General features: G+C 45.9%; 1 long non-coding RNA gene across 3 annotated transcripts in view; it reads right to left on the bottom strand.

Annotated features, from left to right (window-relative positions):
• Nucleotides 1-13,525, bottom strand: part of LOC112551867 — a 49,069-nt gene that overhangs the window by 6,404 nt on the left and 29,140 nt on the right. The window lies entirely within an intron of this gene.

Here is a 13,525-nt window from a genome sequence, read left to right as displayed (position 1 = left end):
ATACTCACCAATTCTCTTCTGTGCCCCCGTGATGACCTTAGGGGCAGCCACAAGGTCGGCTCTCAACCTTCTCTTGCGGAGGCTGAATAGATCCAGTTTCTCTAGTCTCTCCTCGTAGGGCTTGGTCTGAAGGCCCTTAACCATACGAGCGGCCCTTCTCTGAACCCTCTCCAGGTTATCCGCATCCCTCTTGAAGTGCGGCGCCCAGAATTTCATGCAGTACTCCAACTGCGGTCTGACTAGAGCCCGATAGAGGGGAAGTATCACCTCCTTGGACCTATTCGTCATGCATCTGCTGATGCATGATAAAGTGCCATTGGCTTTGTTGATGGCTTCGTCACACTGCCGATTCATGTTCATCTTGGAGTCCACTAGGACTCCAAGATCCCTTTCCACTTCCATGCCACCCAGCAGGTCATTCCCTAGGCTGTAGGTGTGCTGGACATTTTTCCTCCCTAGGTGCAGCATTTTGCATTTCTCCTTGTTGAACTGCATTCTGTTGCTTTCTGCCCACTTGTCCAACCTGTCCAGATCTGCTTGCAGCTGTTCCCTGCCCTCCGGCGTGTCCACTTCTCCCCATAGCTTTGTGTCATCTGCAAACTTGGACAGAGTACATTTCACTTCCTTGTCCAAGTCACTGATGAAGACATTAAAGGGTATCGGTCCAAGGACCGAACCCTGCGGGACTCCACTTCCCACACCCTTCCAGGTCGAAACCGACCCATCCACCACGACTCTCTGGGTGCAACCCTCTAGCCAATTAGCCACCCACCGGACTGTGTAGTCATCCAAGTCACAGCCTCTTAACTTGTTCACCAGTATGGGGTGGGATACCATATCGAAGGCCTTCCTGAAGTCTAAGTATACGACATCCACCCCTCCTCCTGTGTCCAGGCGTTTTGTAACCTGGTCATAAAAAGTAACTAGATTGGTCAGGCACGATCTGACCAATCTAGACTAGAAAATAGTTTCTAGTCTATTTCCCCTTTTTTATTCAGAAGTGGCACTCTGTTCCCTTCCTGGTCATCCAAATGCCCAGATTTGATCATGTACCTGCAACATTTTCCCCCTGGTTTCCTACAGGGCATTTTTGGTAATTATGCACCTGGATGATTTCTCTTCCTAAATGTGCAGCTCTGCACATGTAAACAACAGTAGCATAGGGATGAAGCCAGAAGCCCAGGGCAGTGGGGCAGTGGTGACTTCTGGCTGCATTGCAATCATGATCACACAGCTGCCAAAAGACCATTTTTTTTACTCCTATCCCCAAGTCAACACCTAGGGCAGTTGCCCCATTAATCCTGCCCTTGTTATGCCATTGATGGATACTTATGTATGTGCATACACTAAGCAAAGTGAGAGAGCACCCTGCCATCTTTTTTTTTTCCCTAAGTAGCTGAGCCACTTCTTCCAATAGCTAAACAATCCAGGCCCTGCCTTCATCCAGAGGGGGGTTGAACCTCGGTCTCACTCAGGGGGAATGCAGAGGTACAGTTGCACCCTGACTTGATTTGTGCTTCACCGGAAGTTTAAAACCAACTGCCTGGTAGTTGCACCAGCATTTATTCTCAGGTAGCTGTGAACAAGTCAGTTGACATTATAATTCATCTGATTCCTTTTAAACCTTTCATTCCACAGGTGCTAACAATCCCCTCTCCTTTTTAATAATCTTGAAATTCCACTAATAAAACTCTCTTTCCTTCTACAATTCTGCTCTTTGTTAATCTGGTAATAGCTGCTCTCCAAGGATGGTTGTGATGCCCCTGGGGACCCCCTTATCTCTTGCTTCCTTGGCTTTCTGTGGAGAATCTACTCTTCACCTTGCCTGTTGTGCCTTCATGTGTTTACCTTTTATATAAAAGAGAGGAGCCCAAGGCTTCCAAGCTTGATCTTGCACTCCTGAGTTCAGATGTCTCTGCTGTCTGCCTTAAGGGCTTATTACATGTCTCTGCCTGCCCCTCACACCATGCCTATGCCTCGCAGATGTCACTGTTCATTACTGAGCTGTCTCTGTCTCTGCCCATAACTGGGTACTTTGCCTATCTCAGCTACTCCCAGGTGTGGCTCTGAGTCCCTGACCCTAATCCTGCCTCTCCTGAGGCACCAGGCCCTGGCCCTGACTCTGTCCTTCTCTGGGCTACAGGACTATGACCAGCACAGGCCTCTCCTGGACCTTTGGCTCCTCCTGGACCTATTCACTCCTCCTGGGCTATGACTCATAGCCCAGAAGTAGTGACTAGGGGCAGGGAGCCAAAAGATCTCAACTGGTCTAGCAGCAGAGTCTGGGCCCAGGAGAAGCCAAAGGTCCAGGAGAGGCCTGTGTTGGAGACTGATAGGGTCATAGACTCTGCTTCTCACCCCTTATGGGCTACGGGTCCTTGACCCTCCTTGCTTTCACAACCATCCACCTGCATACCGCAGCTTAGGTGTTTGCCAGGAGCCTGGTTGCAGCCCTGCCAATCAGGAGTTCTTTACATCTCAGCTGCCAGGATCAGATTGTTGCCCAGCTTAAGTTTATGTTCTGCAAGTCCAGCCTCCTGTTGGGTCTTGTGATACCTTATTGCCTCCTGCAGCACCTGCAGAATGCCCAATCTGCAGTCTGTCTTCTCTTAAAGTAGCAGTAGCACCAAGACTCCTGCTACGGGACCTGAGAAGGGAGCAAGTCAAGGGATATGGCTCAATGAGGTGGGTGCTAGCCTTGAAGGTAAAAGGCCTGGGTTGTAGCTCAGGCCTTTGATCCCAATATAGCAAAAACTTCCTCCTGCAGTGCCCTGCATCCATGCTTTCCAGTGACTAAATTATTCACTCAGCTTCAAAAGGAGTGTTTGGGTTAGTGTGCTGTGCTGAGAAAATAGAAGAGGCTCTGGTTCAAACACCCTCTGCAGAGATGAGGGTAGGAACTGTAACCCCAGACTTGTAGCTTACCAAGCTGGTGCCCTATCATGTTTGATTGCAGGGAGAGGTCCCTTGAGGCTCTCTGGGTCAAGATACAAGGGGGCTCACAAGAGGGATACCTGATGGTGGGAATCTACTATAGACCTCCCTACCAGGAAGAGGAGAGTGATCAGGAATTCTCCAGGGGAGACTGAGGCAGCCAGAACTAAAGACCTGATTGTCATGGGTGACTTCAACTACCCTGATATCTGTTAGGAAGATCATTCAGCCAGCTCCAGCAGGTCACCCAGCTTCTTGACAGTCATTGATGACCTGTTCTTGACACAGGCTGTGGAAGGGCCAAGTTGGGGTAAAGCCACTCTGGTCTTAGTGCTGGCCAAAAGGGAAGACATGGTAGGCAACCTGAAGATTGGAGGTACTCTGGGCGACAGTGATCACAATATGATTATGTTCACAATCCACCAAAGGCTTGGAATTCAGTCAGTAGAACAGAAGTCCTAGACTTCAGAAGGACAGACTTTGGTAAACTCAGGAGTCTAGTTAGGAAGGCCCTCTGAGACCATTGACTGGACTATTTGGGAGTTTAGGAACAGTGATGCATCCTTAAGGGGGCAATGCTCAGTGCTCAAAAAGAGGCCATCCCTATGTGGTCAAAAAGTGGGAAAGGGGCCAAGAGACCCACTTGGCTCAACAGGAATATTAGGGAACTTTTGTAAAAGAAAAAGGAAGCATATAATCAATGGAAAAATGGTTTAGCAAACTGAGAGGAGTACACTCATATGGCCAGGGTCTGCAGGTATAAGACATGGAAAGCCAAGGCAGGAATGGAGATCAAGCTGGCAACTGAAATAAAGGGCAACAAAAAGTCCATCTATAGGTATATAGGGAGCAAGAAAAAATCAAGCTCCACTATGGGACCCGTACCGAATATGGAGGGGGAGCCCACTATTGAAAAGGCAGTGCTCTTAAATACTTACTTCACACTGGTATTCCTGAAATCAGACAGGAGCTGTTCACATTTCCAGAGGCTTAGGGAATATGGGGAAGACAACAGTCCACATGAAATCAGTCCCAAACAGGTGAGGGTACTGTTAGAATATATGGTTGTTTTCGAGTCTGCTGGGCCAGATGACCTGCATCCAAGAGTCCTGAAAGATCTAGCTGAGCTCATAACATGGCCTCTGGTGAAGCTGTTTGAAGAGTCATGGAACTCAGGAGTGGTCCAAAATGACTGGAAGAGGGCTAACGTGGTGCCCATCTTTAAGAAAGGGAAAAGGGACAACCCTGCAAACTATAGATTGTTCAGCCTGACTTTGGTGCTAGGAAAGATCTTTGAAAAAATTGTCAAGGGCGCCATCAATTACAAGCTCGTAATTGATGGGGTAGTAAGAAGCAACCAGCACAGCTTTGTTAAGGGTAGGTCATGCCTCATAAGCCTGGTGTCCTTTTATGCCAAGGTAACTAGCTAGCTGGACAAGGGACATGAGGTTGACATCATTTACCTAGATTTCAGTAAGGCCTTTGATTCTGTTTCTCATGAGATTCTCTTAATTAAACTGGAGGGTACTGGCCTAGACCAGTCTACAGTGAGGTGGGTTTGCACCTGGCTCAGAGGCCAATCCCAGAGAGTTGTAATCAATGGGATGGCCTCATCCTGGAGGGCCGTCCCCAGTGATGTCTCCCAGGGATCAGTGTTTGGGCCTGTGCTCTTTAACATCTTTATCAATGACTTGGATGGCAGGGATGGGGGCAGTGTGGAAAGCACAATGATTAAGTTTGCTGATTATGCCAAGCTGTTGGGAAATGAGAGCACATCAGAGGATAGGGTAAGGATCCAGGATGACCTCAACAGACTGGTTCTATGGGCTGAATGCAATCAGATGAGGTTCAATAGGGACTAGTGCTGGGTCCTTCGTCTGGGTAGGAAGAACCTTCACCCTAACTATATGGTGGGCGGTGATCCACTGGCTGGCACTGCACCTGAAAGGGACATGGGGGTGACAATTGACCAGAAGATGAATATGAGCCAATAGTGTGATGGCTCCCAGTTGGCTAGCCTGCCCTTGTTCTCCCACTTTCCTCTGCTTCCCACTCAACAACCTTCTCTTGCTGCTCCTGCTCTGTCTTCCACTCTCCTCTGCTCTGGTCTTCATTTTGGTTTTGTCACTCTCATCATTGCTGTCTCCACCATTGCTCCCACTATCACCTTCTTTCTTTTTTTTTCTTTTCCACCTGGGTCCACTCTCCATCTGTTTCCAGATCTTTATTTTCACTCTTCAGTTGTTTTTTTCCCCACCTTAAGTTTACTTACCACCACTGCCATTCTTTTGAATTTCAGGTCTCCCTCCTCCACACTTTACACCCTGATGCTCTATTGATTCCTTTCTATGCCTTTAGATCAGATTTTCAATGTTACTAGAAGCCTACCAAAGGAATAGGTTAGTGCAACCTATCTGAATAAAACACATGGTACTGCCCATTAAATGCAGTCCCCCTCACTGCTGACTCAAGCCATGGTGAGCCACTACATTACAGACATTTTTACTTCCTCTTCACTCCCACATCTGAGTTGCACTTTTCTTTCCCATTTCCAGAAATCCCTGTTTCTTCACTGGCCTTAAATGTGCAAAAAATATCCCCAAATAGTTCACCTAGAATCTATCTGTCACCCACTCTCAGCCTGTCACATATGGTTAGTGTGGCCCCATTTTCCATGAGGTAGAGCCAAAGCAGGTTGTCCTGCATCTCATCTGCAATTAATTTTGGAGGACCCAGGACTCATGACAAGAACATACAGTCAGTTCCAGTCATGAGTGGGTGGCTAATTGGCACATGAATCCTTTGTGGGGATGCATTTGATGCTTTTCCTGGCATAAGTACTCCATTAGCAGTCATCTTCTGCCTTGCTTCTAGGCCACCAAACTGCCTTAGTGCGTATGTTTTCTCTCTGATTCAGTATAAAAACTGCCTCCTTTCTCAGATCTATATCCTTACACCCTGCACTACTTGGAACTTAATATAAATGGACAAGAATCACAATAGAGGATGAAAGACAACTCCATCCAGATCCCAATTAATTAATTAATGTGGGAATTAATGTGGGAATTCTCCTTCATGGTCACCCCAGAGCACAGTGGAAAACTGATAACATTATGTTAATGGATGCTTACAGTTCAGACTACATGTGCACAGATGATGCTACTGCCTTTTGCCTATCTTTTCCCTTAAAAACACAACCCAGTCCTTATGGGAACATGCACTTTCCCACTGTCCTAAGGGTTACAATATAAGTGCCTATTACAACACTGAGAAAAAATAGAAGGTATTGCTATAATTCAGGACACAATCAGTGGGCTAGAATGTGGCTCAGGCACAGCCCTGAGCAAAAAGCAGGGGCAGGAATTGGACCACCAAAACAGTCCACGGAGTTCCTGTATCTCCTGCCTTCCACCTTGCCCCAGAGGATTAGTCATTTACTGACAACCTCTTTGAGAACTAAAGCAGTGACCCAGCCACAAAGAAGGGAAAGGGGTTAAATTAATACCCTCCATTGGCACCTGCACCAAGGAGGGAGTAAGCAGTCCAGCAGCACCTCCTACTCCAACATACCTGCCCCCACAGGAAGTAGCTCACACAGAGTTTGAGTGGAATTTTGTTTTCTTGCATAGGCACTGTATGAGTTCTGAGACATAGTCTAGTTAAGTCCAGGGGGTTGGAGGTGGAGATTCTGGTGATAATTTCCCGAAATCAGTTATCACGCCATTCTGGTTCTGGCTTATGACGGACTGAGCTGCACCTTTCTCAGCAATAGCTCCATGGTGGGACTGCATTTTGCCAAGTCTGGTGCAATGTTTCACACCGCTTTGCCCTCCCACAATGTTAGAAGTCAGGGAAGTGGGCACCAACCTTTCTGGCAGGTGTGTCACAAATTAGCCCTGTACCCTCCCCAAGTGCCACTCTGATCTTCTTCCTCTACTTGATCTGCTGCTCTGCTTTCATCTCTCAGCCCTGTGCACCCTGCCTGTGCTGCTCTGCTTTCTGCTTCCTTCTCTGTGCTCGCTGCTGGATTTGCTGTTTGGCTTTCTGGTTCCTACCCTATCTGCCACTGTGCTACCTACCCCCTCCCCAGTCTGCCATGTGGCACACACAGAGGCTGCCTGTGCCAATTTGTGGCACCCGTATCACAAGCTGGTCAAACCTGAGCTAGGGCAACATTTCAAACCCCGCTTAATTAACATGTACAAATGTTCATCTTTCCCCTTCCACGCCCTCAATTGTGTCTGTCCTTATGTGTTACTCCCTTTTCTTGTGTGTGTTTATACACATTGTAGATATATACTGAATCGTCAAGTTATACCTCATATAAGCAAGTGCTGACTTCTCTGTTGTTGGCTTTGAATGGGAGCAAAACTGAAAGTTTTTAACAAAATGATTTTTCCTTGAAAGCCCCCTTCTCTGGTTTGACAAAGCTTTTTGTGAGGAAGTTCTCATGTCCTGGATGGAATTTCTAGTCAAAATGATAGAGAATGCTTCCTTACCCCCCCAGTAACCTACAGGTTTGGAAGTTCCTCTAGAGCAATGATTCTTAACCAGGGTCCTGTGACACCCTGGGGTGTTATGAGACCCTTTTAAGGATACCACAAGGTGCCATACAATATTAGCATGGTTAGATATGCAAATACCTACACATGAGCCACAATGTAAGCCCATAGATAATAAATATGAATATGCAGCATCAAAAATGCTTGTGGTCTTTCTGAGTTCTTTGCTACAGAATTGCTCCATTATTTTTTCCTAGTCAAAAATGAGTGAGAGCCAAGAGCTGGAATTTTTCAAAGGGTACCTTGAATCTAAAAAGTTTGAAGACCACTGTTTTAGTATGTGGTAGATCTGTGATTAAGTCCTTGCCTCAAGTCAGGTATAGCTGAGACACAGACTTACATCTTCATTGCCAAATCAGTGCTTTAATCATTGGACTATGGCCTTCTCTTGAATGAATGTGCCCCCTCCCCCTTGCTTTCTCTTTTTATGAAAAAGGGCAAAACATCTTCTTTTCATTCTGATGCAAAGTGAAACATTTCCATTCCTTGTTTTTTTAATAAGTAGAATTCATATATTTTGGCCAGTGCTACTTTGAATAAACCAGAAGCTGAAAGCAGTCCTTGAAGGAAAAGTCAAGGGAGGTGAAAAGACACACAATGTGCATGGCAGTAAAGAAAAGAGTCATTCATACCCAAAATATTTTTCGTGGCTTTAAAATAAAAACCAGTCATGTCCCTCACTCATTTTTAAGGACAACTAGATTTACTATGGATGAAATATACTCTTGAAGACAGCAAAATCAAAACTCATGCATCAATTACATTTATGCTGCATTATATTATTCGTCTTCGTGAATTTTCCCCTTAGAGTCCAGCCCTGTCATTCACTCTTCAAGTGGTCATACAGAACCTCCAGGATTAGATCTTGCCTGTGATTGATTTGCACAATCATTCCTGGATACAACACAGCATCATTCTGTAACCGTGTCCACCAGTAAAATACGTAAGAAATGGTATTTTTAATGAGAGACATTCTGCTTCTTTCAAGCCTGGCTTTGTGAATAGTGGCACTGGAAACACTGTGCAAGTATAGTTCCATGGAACAGCCTCACTAGGGGTGAAATGGTCAAGGTCCTGATACCTCCTATCTAACCTCTCTGAGTCTTCTCCTTCCCTGTCTTGTTCCATTAGGGGCTGACATTTCTGAATCATTTTATTGGAAGCAACCCAACATGACAGATTTAGTTGCTGAAGGGTTGTACTTATGATTTTATGCATTATCTTTGGAGGAAGCACAATGCTTGATATGCTCAAAGTTTCTAATCTCCAGACCACAGAGGTATCTTAGTGTCAGGTCATGGAGCAATTTGCTTTTCTGTTTGGTTGCACAGCTCAATCTGAGAAGCTTTTGGCAAGGAATTCATTTAAGAAGAAAAAAAAAAGTGAAGCGCAGTAATTAAGGGCATTTTTACATGTGCTTTGAGAGGTGTGGGGGGAAGCACTTTTAAATAGTGAGCATCACATATATCAGTATCCCTCACACTGAAAAATGGTGGTGGGGTACTTTGAACTAGAGCACATCAAATGTGCTTTAGTTTAAAGTGCCCTGCCACCATTTTTTGGTGCGGGGACACTAATACACATGATGCCAGAGTCTGCTGGAGTGCATTCATTTCCATGGTCCAGCAGACTTGATTAACCAAGTCTGCTCCAACAGTGGATCAGAATCAGCTCCCTGCATGTGTATAGGAGCCCTAAATGTCAATTTGGGCAGGGTAACCTGAATATTGACCCTGCTGATAGCACAAACATTAGTGGCATTTGGCTAGTCAAATATTGCCAAAGCATTATCCCATAAGACAGAAAAGAGTTTCTTAGTACAATTGACTTTTTTACATAACTCAGGCTCCAGAACCTGTCAAGCAGGAGCAGAGATGAGGGAGGAGAAGGGACAGATTACTCAAATAACTCCCAATTAAGCAAAATGGGTTTGCTTACTCTGATTTCAGACACAGAGGCCACGTCTGCAAGAGACACCGATTGAACAGTTCTTACTGTGCTGTCATTTAGTATGTGTATAATCAAATACTAAATGAATGTCAGTGCCAATGAATGTATTTTTTGTGATGCTACCATGCAGTAGTCTAATACTAATGCACAGTAGCGTCATGTATGGGTTTTGCCATGTGATGTTACTGCACAGTAATATCAGGCTACTGTGCACTCTGCATCTCATGTAGACGTGGCCAGACTGCATCGAATTTGAAGTAGTATCCTGTATCTTGGGAATAAAGACCAATAGGTTCAACAGAAAAAGGGTTGAGAGAAGAGAGATAAATAAGGAAAACTTTGTCCATTAGGAAGGATGCACCATAACAAAAAGGGAAGCATGGGATTGACAACAATGGGAGTCTAAACTCAGATCCCAGCTAGAATCCTTGTCTGCTGCCCACTTTACTTAGTGAGACCCACATTTGCTTGTGGACTCATGTTTGGTATGCACTGCTTTTGCCAGTCCCACCATAAGTACCATTGGTGCAGCAGTTTTAAGAAGGTTCCGTTTTCTCCTTCCTCCACACCCAGCAGACTACTGCAGTGGGGGTTGGTGAATACTATAAAGTTCTTTTTTACATCCAACCTGAAACTATCCTCTAACAGTTTATGGCCATTGCTCCTTGTCTTCCCCAGGGGTGCCCTAGTGAACAGTTTTTTCTCCCAGTTCCTGATATTCACCCCTTACATATTTACAGACAGCCACTAAGCCCCCCCCCCGGCTCCTGTTTTCTCTCCCCCAGGGTGAATAGTCCCAGATCCCTTAGTGTTTCCTCATAAGGTTTGTCTGCCAGGCCCTTAATCATTCTTGTGGCCCCCTCTCTGGACCATTTCAAGATTCTCCATGCCTTTTTTGAGGTGTGGTGACCAGAAATAGACATAGTACTCCAGCTGGGATATTACCAATGCTGAGTAGAGAGGAAATGTTGTTTCCTTAGCCTTGCTTGCAATGCATTGGCTAATGCATCCCAGTATGCTATTAGCTCTGACTAGTGTCACACCGGCGGCTCATGTTCATCCTGTGATCAATCATAACCTCAAGGTCTCTTTCAGCCACTGTGCTGGACAGAACATCTCCTCCTAACTTATACTTATGTCTCTGGTTACTTCTCCCCAGATGAAGCACTCTGCATTTATTCATATTAAACTGCATCTGGTTCCTCTCTCCCCACCTTCCCAGGTTGTCCAGATCCACATGGATCTGCATCCTATGCCCTAGAATGCCCGCTTTCCCCCATAACTTAGTATCATCCAGAAAGTTGGCCAGCATGCCTTCCACATCCTCATCTAAATCATTGATAAATTCATGAGGCCAAGAAACAAACCCTGCAGGACACCACTGCCCACCTCCCACCAAGACAATACAGACTGGTCCACTAAAACTCTCAGGGTTTGACCCCTTAGGCAGTTCCCAACCCACCTGACCATGGACTCTGACAGCCCAAAATCCCCCATTTTTTTTTTTCGAACAGTGTCATGGGAGATCATAACAAAGGCCTTTTTAAAATCCAAGTACATGACTTCAACTGCATCTCCTACATCTATGCAGTTCGTTGCTTGATCATAGAAGGAGATGAGGTTGGTCAGACATAACCGTCCCACAATGAAACCATATTGGCTACCCTTCAGCGTTATGCTTTCTGCCAGTCTCTCACAAATGGACTTTGTGATAATTTTTTTCCAAAATGTTACCCAGTATCAAGGTCATACTGACTCGACTATAGTTTTCTGCATTCTCCCCCTATTCTGCTTAAAGATTGGCACCACATTGGCCCTTTTCCAGTCTTCCAGGACTTCTCCTGCACAAGTCTTCAAATATCTTTGCCAAAGGTTCTGTAATGACTCCAACCAATTTCCTCAGCACCTCAGTGTAGTCCATCCTGCCCTGCTGACTTGAAGACATTCAGTCACTATAAGTACTCCCTCTCCAGCTTTCTCCTGGCTGTCTGTTATCAACTAGAAGGACATTGTAGTGTCCTTGATTTTGGTTACTAACTGGATCTTGTTCGCTGCTCTTGCCTTCCTTATAATCTCCCTACAAATATGGGCTCTACTTGTGTATTCCTCCTTGGTGACTATCCCTTGTTTCCACTATCTGTAAGCCTTCTTTTTCTTTTTTTAAGCAATCTTTGACTCCTCTTACAAGCCAAGAGGGCGTCCCAGATCCACCTTTCCTGCATCAGGAATGGATCTTTCTGCACTCTGATGATCATGCCTTTGTGGAACAACCACCCTTCCTGAACTCCCAGTCCCACTTCCATAGGGTCTCTTCCACTATTTGGGAGAGACCCTCATTGAAGTCAGCCTTCCTGAAATCAAGCACCTCTGCCCTACTGGCTGACTTCCCTGCCCTATGATGGATAGTGAATTCTGTCATTTTATGATCACTATCTCTCAGATTAGCCTAAATCCTCAGATCTCCTACCAGGTATTCCTCTTTGGCTAGAACCAAATCCAACAAAACCTTTCCCCTGGTTAGCCAGTTCACCTCCTGTACTAAGTAAATTCTCCCACACAAGAAAAAAATCTAAGTGACTGGTCAGATCCAGCCAAGTGCTCCTCCCAGCATAATTAAGTTCACTCATGACAACCATGCCCCTTGAATGTGCAGCTTCCATCAGCTTTCTTGAAAATTCCAGATCCAGCCCTCTTCCTGGTATGGTGATCTGTAGTAGATGTACTATCAAGTCCCCTTCTCCTCCTCCCCTGCATATCCTGATGCACAGGGTCTTAAGTCACCTGTCTCTCAACCTAATTTGGCTCTCCAAGGAGGCATACAGCTCCTTTACATGCAGAGCTACCCCTCCTCCTTTCTTCCCTACCCAATCCCTTCTGTGCAGCCTGTAACCCTCTATGCATATAGGCTAGTCATGCGTGGCATCCCACCAGGTCTCTGTTATTCTGGCAAGATCATATTTCCTATTTGCTAGCAGAAGTGGCAGTTCCTCCTGCTTATTCCCCATACTCCTAGTGTTTGTTTATCGACACTTAAGTCCCCCCGTTGGTAATCCCCAATTGCATGCTGCCCCAATGTCATTCCAGCTTCTCGATACCTCCCTGACTGCTCTTTCTACCTCCTTCCTGCTTGGCTGTCCCCCGACTTACATTCCCATCTGCACACCCATCTCCTAACTTGGCTGTTCTCTGACTTGCATTCTCCCCTGCACACCCATTTCCTGACAGGCTGGCTGCTGCACAACACAGGAATGGTGACCAACCTAGACCTTTTTCTCAAACAGCACAAAGTAGAGTGGATCCATGCACATCTGTGCACAAGTCAGGGACTGCCTCATTTTTGCATGCTAGTTACCTCCTGTAGTTCAACAGCTTCTCTCTCAGCAAATCTCACATTCTTAGCCCTCCCAGCCAGCCCCTTTCTCCCATGTAGCACCTTGCATGGAGAAAACCTTAAAATACACTTTGAAGGAGACCTGGATTAATACAGGGCTTTAATAAATAATATAAACTCCATACTGCTGAACAGACCTGCCTTCTCTTTTACTACAACTCTAAACCTGCCATGCTCTGGAAATAATAATAATTAAAAAAACAGTCTGAAAATCATGTTTGCTGCATAGTAATATTATTACTCGTTGTTTTGCTCTTATGCCTGTGTGAAGTTGTTCTGCCCAAGATTTCTTTGTACTCCTAGGGTGTATCTACACATGCTATTAATGTGATGTAGACTTACTGCATGGTAAAATAAAGCACAGTAAGCCTTCCCTGGGAACACTTCTACATATTTGCCCTGTTGGGTGCAGATTTGTTCCTTATGGGAGTAGGCAGATCTGGGTGCCAGTGGGCTCCAGGGAGGCAGGGTCAGCCTGGCAGGGGACTCCGGGGGCTTAGGATCAGCCTGGCAAGGGGCTCTGTTGGGGGGGAGGGGGGCAGGCTCAGCATGGCAGGGGGATACAGGAGGAAACAAACATAGCTTTGGGTGGGCAGGTTCAGCCCTCAAGGGGGGCAGAGTCAGCCTGTCATGAGAGGCTGTCTCAGGAGCCTGTGGCCAACATGCCATGGATGCTCTCTGCCCCCCC

The sequence above is a fragment of the Alligator sinensis genome, unplaced genomic scaffold (genome assembly GCF_000455745.1).
Source record: "Alligator sinensis unplaced genomic scaffold, ASM45574v1 scaffold568_1, whole genome shotgun sequence".
Lineage (NCBI taxonomy): Eukaryota > Metazoa > Chordata > Crocodylia > Alligatoridae > Alligator > Alligator sinensis.
This window is presented reverse-complemented; position numbering and strand designations above follow the sequence as displayed.